The sequence below is a fragment of the Neophocaena asiaeorientalis genome, unplaced genomic scaffold (genome assembly GCF_003031525.2).
Source record: "Neophocaena asiaeorientalis asiaeorientalis breed wild unplaced genomic scaffold, Neophocaena_asiaeorientalis_V1.1 scaffold14, whole genome shotgun sequence".
Classification (NCBI taxonomy): domain Eukaryota; kingdom Metazoa; phylum Chordata; class Mammalia; order Artiodactyla; family Phocoenidae; genus Neophocaena; species Neophocaena asiaeorientalis.
The window spans coordinates 13,437,850-13,444,008 of NW_020175192.1; positions in this window are offsets into that span (position 1 = coordinate 13,437,850).

Below are 6,159 nucleotides of genomic sequence, written 5' to 3' on the forward strand. Positions count from 1 at the left end.
CCATGTTGCTGCAAATGGCATTATTTTGTTCTTTTTTATGGTTGAGTCATATTCCATTGTATATATGTACCACATCTTCTTTTATTTATTTATTTATTTTTGGCTGCATTGGGTCTTTGTTGCTGAGCGGGGGCTCCTCTTCATTGCGGTGCACGGGCTTCTCATTGTGGTGGCTTGTCTTGTTGCAGAGCACGGTCTCTAGGTGCGCAGGCTTCAGTAGTTGTGGCACGTGGGCTTAGCTGCTCTGCGGCATGTGGGATCTTCCCAGACCAGGGCTCGAACCAGTGTCTTCTGCATTGGCAGGAGGATTCTTAACCACCACGCCACCAGGGAAGCCACATCTTTATCCATTCCTTGTTGATGGACATTTATGTTGCTTCCATGTCCTGGCTGTTGTAAATAGTGCTGCAGTGAATATTGGGGTGCGTGTATCTTTTCAAATTATGGTTTTCTCCAGATATATGCCCAGGAGTGGGATTGCTGGATCATATTGTAATTGTTTTTAGTTTTTTAAGGAACCTTCATACTGTTTTCCATAGTGGCTGTACCAATTTACATTCCTACCAACAGTGTAAGAGGGTTCCCTTTTCTCCACACCCTCTCCAGCATTTATTGTTTGTAGATTTTTTGATGATGGCCATTCTGACCGGTGTGAGGTGGTACCTCATTGTAGTTTTGATTTGCATTTCTCTAATAATTAGTGATATTGAGCATCTTTCCATGAGCTTTTTGGCCATCTGTATGTCTTCTTTGGGGAAACATCTGTTGAGATCTGCGCATTTTTTGATTGGGTTGTTTGTTTTTTTGATATTGAGCTGCATGAGCTGTTTGTATATTTTGGAGATTAATCCCTTGTTGGTTGCTTCATTTGCAAATATTTTCTCCCACTCTAAGGGTTGTCTTTTCGTTTTGTTTATTGTTTCCTTTGCTGTGCAAAAGCTTTTAAGTTGAATTAGGTTTCATTTGTTTATTTTTGTTTTTTTTTTTCATTACTCTAGGAGGTGGATCCAAAAAGATTTTGCTGTGATTTATGTCAAAGAGTGTTCTTCCTATGTTTTCCTCTAAGGGTTTTATAGTATCTGCCCTTGCATTTAGGTCTTTAATCTGTTTTGAGTTTATTTTTGTACATGGTGTTAGAGAATGTTCTAATTTCATTCTTTGACATGTAGCTGTCCAGTTTTCCCAGCACCATTTATTGAAGAGCCTATTTTTTCTCCATTGTATATTCTTGCCTCCTTTGTTGTAGATTAATTGACAGTAGGTGTGGGGTTTATTTCTGGGCTTTCTATCCTGTTTCATTGAGCTATATTTCTGGTTTTATGCCAGTATCATACTGTTTTGATGACTGTAGCTTTGTAGTATAGTGTGAAGTCAGGGAGTCTGATTCCACTAGCTCCGTGTTTCTTTCTCAAGATTGCTTTGGCAGTTTGGGGTCTTTTGTGTTTCCATACAAATTAAAAATTTTTTTGTTCTAGTTCTGTGAAAAATGCCATTGGTGATTTGATAGGGATTGCATTGAATCCGTAGATTGTCTTGGGTAGTATAGTCATTTTGACATTATTGCTTCTTCCAATCCAAGAACATGGTATATCTTTCCATCTGTTTGTGTCATCTTTGTTTCCTTTCATCAGTATCTTATAGTTTTCTGAGTACAGGTCTCTTGCCTCCTTAGGTAGGTTTATTTCTAGGTATTTTATTCTTTTTGACATGATGGTAAATGGGATTGTTTCCTTAATTTCTCTTTCTGATCTTTCATTTTTAGTGTGTAGGAATGCAAAAGCTTTCTGTGTATTAATTTTGTATCCTGCAACTTTACTGAATTCATTGAGCTCTAGTAGTTTTCTGGTAGCATCTTTAGGATTTTTTGTGTGTTGCATCATGTGCTCTGCAAACAGTGACAGTTTTACTTCTTCTTTTCCAATTTGGATTCCTTTTATTTCTTTTTCTTCTCTGATTGCTGTGGCTAGGACTTCCAAACCTATGTTGAACAGAAGTGGCGATGATCTCGGGTGACCTCAGCCTGCAGTGGCTTGAAGCAGGATCTCAGGTCCCAGACCAGAGATTGAAGCCAGTCTGTGGCAGTGAGAATGCCAAATCCTAGCCACTCGACCTCGAGGGCCAGTGGCTAGTTCCAAGGCCCTGGGTCATCTGCTTTGTGGAAAAGAATTTCAACAAAGAGACAGAGGTAGTGAAACAAGTAAAGTGTTTATTAGGAGGAAAAAAAGTATGTGTGGATAGACACACACAGGCAGGCTCAGAGAGAGTTGCACCCTTGGGGTAGTTCACATCACTTATATGGGGCAGTTCTTCCTGGTCCCCTCTGGCCAGTCATCTTGCTTTGCAGGCCTCTGAGTCCATATTTGGTCTAACTCACGGCCCTCCCCTGTGTGTGTGTGCATCTTTTAGACAAGGTGGATTCCAGTGCAGGGGTTTCTGGGAAGAAGAACATATTATGATCTGGCACCCTCTCCCTTCTCTGACCTCCGAGGAACCTTTCTGTTGCATGTGCAGCTGGGAAGGTGTCCTTGACCTCAAGAATGAGAGATATGTGGTCTCTCTATCTTCTCTCCAAGCAGGACTCAGCTCCCCTTGCTCCTGCCATTATGTTTATCCTAGAGTATCTGTCCACAGGGGACAGATTCCAGCTGCTCAGCCTGGGGCCCATCCATCTCCTGCCTCAAATTCCCCCTGAGAGACGTGGACCCCAAGAAATCTTTACTGGGAAGATAAAGGCCGAAGGTCTGTCTTCTGTAGCTTCTTCAGGCTGGCATGGGGCTTACAGACCCTCCCTAATTGGAGCCATGCAACTCTTGCCATATCTTGTTGAGGGACCCCAGGGTGACTTCTGTTATTCTTACAGGGTCTTTTTTGGGGAGCAGCTGGAATCCATGCATCACCATTATACTGTTGTGCCCTCGAGGAAACAAACTGAATAGGTAGATTAGAGGAGCGAGGGCTAAAGGCTAGTGAAAGACAGTTATAATCCGAGACTCAAGCAGGGGTAAGAATCCGGTTATACGTGGTCAGCATAGTTTTGTTAATCTCAGGGTTAAAATTTAGCATGTTTCTCCGTTTCTAAAATGGAAGTTTTGAACCTGTTGGTCCCAGCCCTCCTACTTGGGCTGAAAGGTCTTAGTTATAGATTTATAACAGTACGGAAGACAACAAAGCACTAGGCGAAGTCTAACATAAATCAGTATGACTGAAAAGAGGAGGGGTATAAGAAAATGGAAGCCTGTCAGAAAGTTTTTAATACCTTGTGGGATCCAAGAGAACAAACTAGAGAACCAGTTTTCAGTTTTCCCGCCCAGGTTGAATAACGAGGATTGATGGTTAATTGTCTCCTGAAGCCAGGTGGCTTATTGTTGCATTGTTTCAGTGTTGGTTTCTACCTGGGAAGAGGTGTTAACGTACTCCTCCTTGTTCTGCCAATAGATAATCCAGGGCCAGTCGGTTGTCAAGTACCACCTAGGCCAGGGAATCTAGAGACTCTGTAAATTAATAAGAGATTTAGTGGTCTCACTGGCTGTGGTGGTAAGAGTGCGACGCAAGTTTTGAAGGACGTATTGGTGGGCAGCTGTCCCCCAACCGTGGTAACAGTGCATACCCAGCGAAATAGGCATCTCCATCTGGGATATTCCCGGGTAAGTTTCGAGTCAATCCAGTGAACGGTTTTAATGAACTGACCCAGTGCTTGGATTCATTTGAGGAGTGGATTGAGAAAGGGGAAATCAGTGTTCCCAGCCTACACTGCGTGGGTGTGGAATGATTGTGTAGGCAGTTAGTAGCCCACAGTTGTTTATCTCCGTGGCATCCAAAGACGTATCCTGTTGGGGCACAGTAGACAAACTGGCCTGAGGTTTTAAAGCTTAGCCATCCAGTCCTGTCGTTGTGGAAATATTTTCCAGCCATACACCCAGTGCGCTCCATCCATTCCGTTCTGTCAATTGCTCCACCAGTATGGATCCTTCTTCCATCAGGTAGTGGGTTAGGGTTTGAGCACAAACGGGCAGCTGGACCTCTGGCTTGGGCGAGGGGCATCATGAAACGCTGGGGTGTCTTCATGCCAGTTTTTCATTCCCCAGTTTCGACCTCATGTTCTCTTTCTGCTGCTAAGGAAGAGGTAGGCGAGAGACATGAGAATTGTTTTCTGTGGAAAGATGAACAATTTGACTCTGTACATCACAGCACTGAGTCTTGGGTCTTTGAAAGTCCATTTTCCCTCAGGAACTTGGCGAATATTGTTTACGGGATAGACAAAGGGGTCGCTATGGTCGATGACGGACTTAGCTCGCGGGGTAAGCAAATCCAGCCTCCCGTCAACTGAGGGGAGGAAGCAGGAGTTTGCACGGTGTGAACCGGGGAGTTGTCTGTCTGTCCTGTGGACAAGGGAAAGAGGTAGAGGAAATCTAAAGTAATTAATACCTTCATAGTTGCACCAATTAGAGTTTTGATCTTGAAAAATGACTGGAAAGCAGGAGCATTAAAAGAAGTGTTGTAGGGAGTTGAAAGCCAGTGGTTAAGTATGGGTCCTGAGGTTTCAGGTGAGTCACACTAAACCACCCAGCGTGGGTAGAGGAGTTCTCTCTCCGGTATAGGCGCAGGGCTACAGCGGCACTCGTAATAAATTGCGAAAGCAAACGCGAGAGCGAGGGGGACAGTTACTATCTAACTCTACCAGAGCGTGCCAGTTATTTTGTAAGTGAACTAGAGCACTGGAAGGCAGAAAGGAAGATAGTGGCTGTGGGTACTTAGCCTTGGGTCTAAGAAGTCTCTGTCCTTCCTAAATAGAGCTTTAGGTCTTGGAGAGGCTTCCTCATCCACCTGGATTTTTCAGGCTGTCCAGGGTCCTCCGTGTCCTATGGAGACTTGGGGGAAAGGGGTGGATTCATAGGAATGGCTGGAATGTGGGTCTTCGGGTTCCTGTAACATCAGTGGAGGCAGGTTTAATCCTGGACAGACGGACCCAACTCGTGACTCCCTGGAGCCTAACTGCTGTAGGGGTGCTCAGCAGGACTTGTTAAGGACCCTTCCACTTTGGGAGTAGCTGGGTGCCGCGGGACTCATCTTTCCAGGTCTCTAAGAGCACCCAGTCCCCAGGATTTACAGTGGAGTGACTGGGGCTCTTACCTGGGGAGGGCTGGGTTCTGTTGCCGTATTCTTGTGTAGCCCTCTGGACCTGGCCCAGGTTTATAATGTATTTAAGATGGGCTTGGGCTTCTGGGCCAGTTAGCATGTCCAAGGTAAGGAATGGCCTTCCGTGTGTCATTTCAAAGGGGCTTAACTTAGTGGTTGTTTTAGGGGCCGCCCTGACCCTTAAGGGAGCTATTGGCAGCAGGTGGTACCACGGTTCTGGTTTCCTGACAGTTTGCCCACGGTTTTCTTTAGGGTATGATTAGCCTGTTCTACTTTTCATGAGGATGGAGGTCTCCTGGACGAATGCAGGTGGTATCTGATCCCGAAGGCCTGCGAGAGCTGTTGGGTAACCCTGGCTTTGAATGAGGGTCCACTGTCACTCTGGAGGTGGAGGTGGCAGGGTAACCTGAACCTAGGAGTGATTTCTTTTATTGATAGAAGTGTTCTAGCCACTTTGGTTGCCTTTTCCGTCCTACTGGGGAAGGCCTCTGCCCATCCGGTGAAAGTGTCTTTAAATACTAACAAGTATTTGAAGCCTTGGAAAGAGGGCACCTGACTGAAACCCATTTGCCAGTCCTCTCCTGGCTAAGTCCCACGTCACTGGGCTGGGCTAACAAGAGGGGGAGGGGGTACGGCTTGAGGCTGCCTCCGGATTATGGGTGGTACAGAGGGCGCAGGCTCCAGTAACCCTTCTGATTGTCCCTGGGAGCCCTTTCCTGTAAAAATCTGGAAAACCACAGCAGACATGGCATCTCTCCCCAGATGGAGGAATCATGTGGCCCTTTAATAATTTCCCATTGGTCAGAAAGAGGTACGAGCAGTTTTTGGTCTATGTGCCACCAGCCATCTGTTCCCTTAGTGCCCCCTTGGTCTCGTGGCCAGGTCTCTTCGGAAGTTGAGTATCTGGGTACAATGTTAGAAGGGGCAAGGGATGGGATCAATGCCATTTCTGTTGTGGGTATCAGGGCTGCTTTCTTGGCTTCCCGATCTGCCCTGTTGTTCCCTTGGGTAATTTGAGAAGTT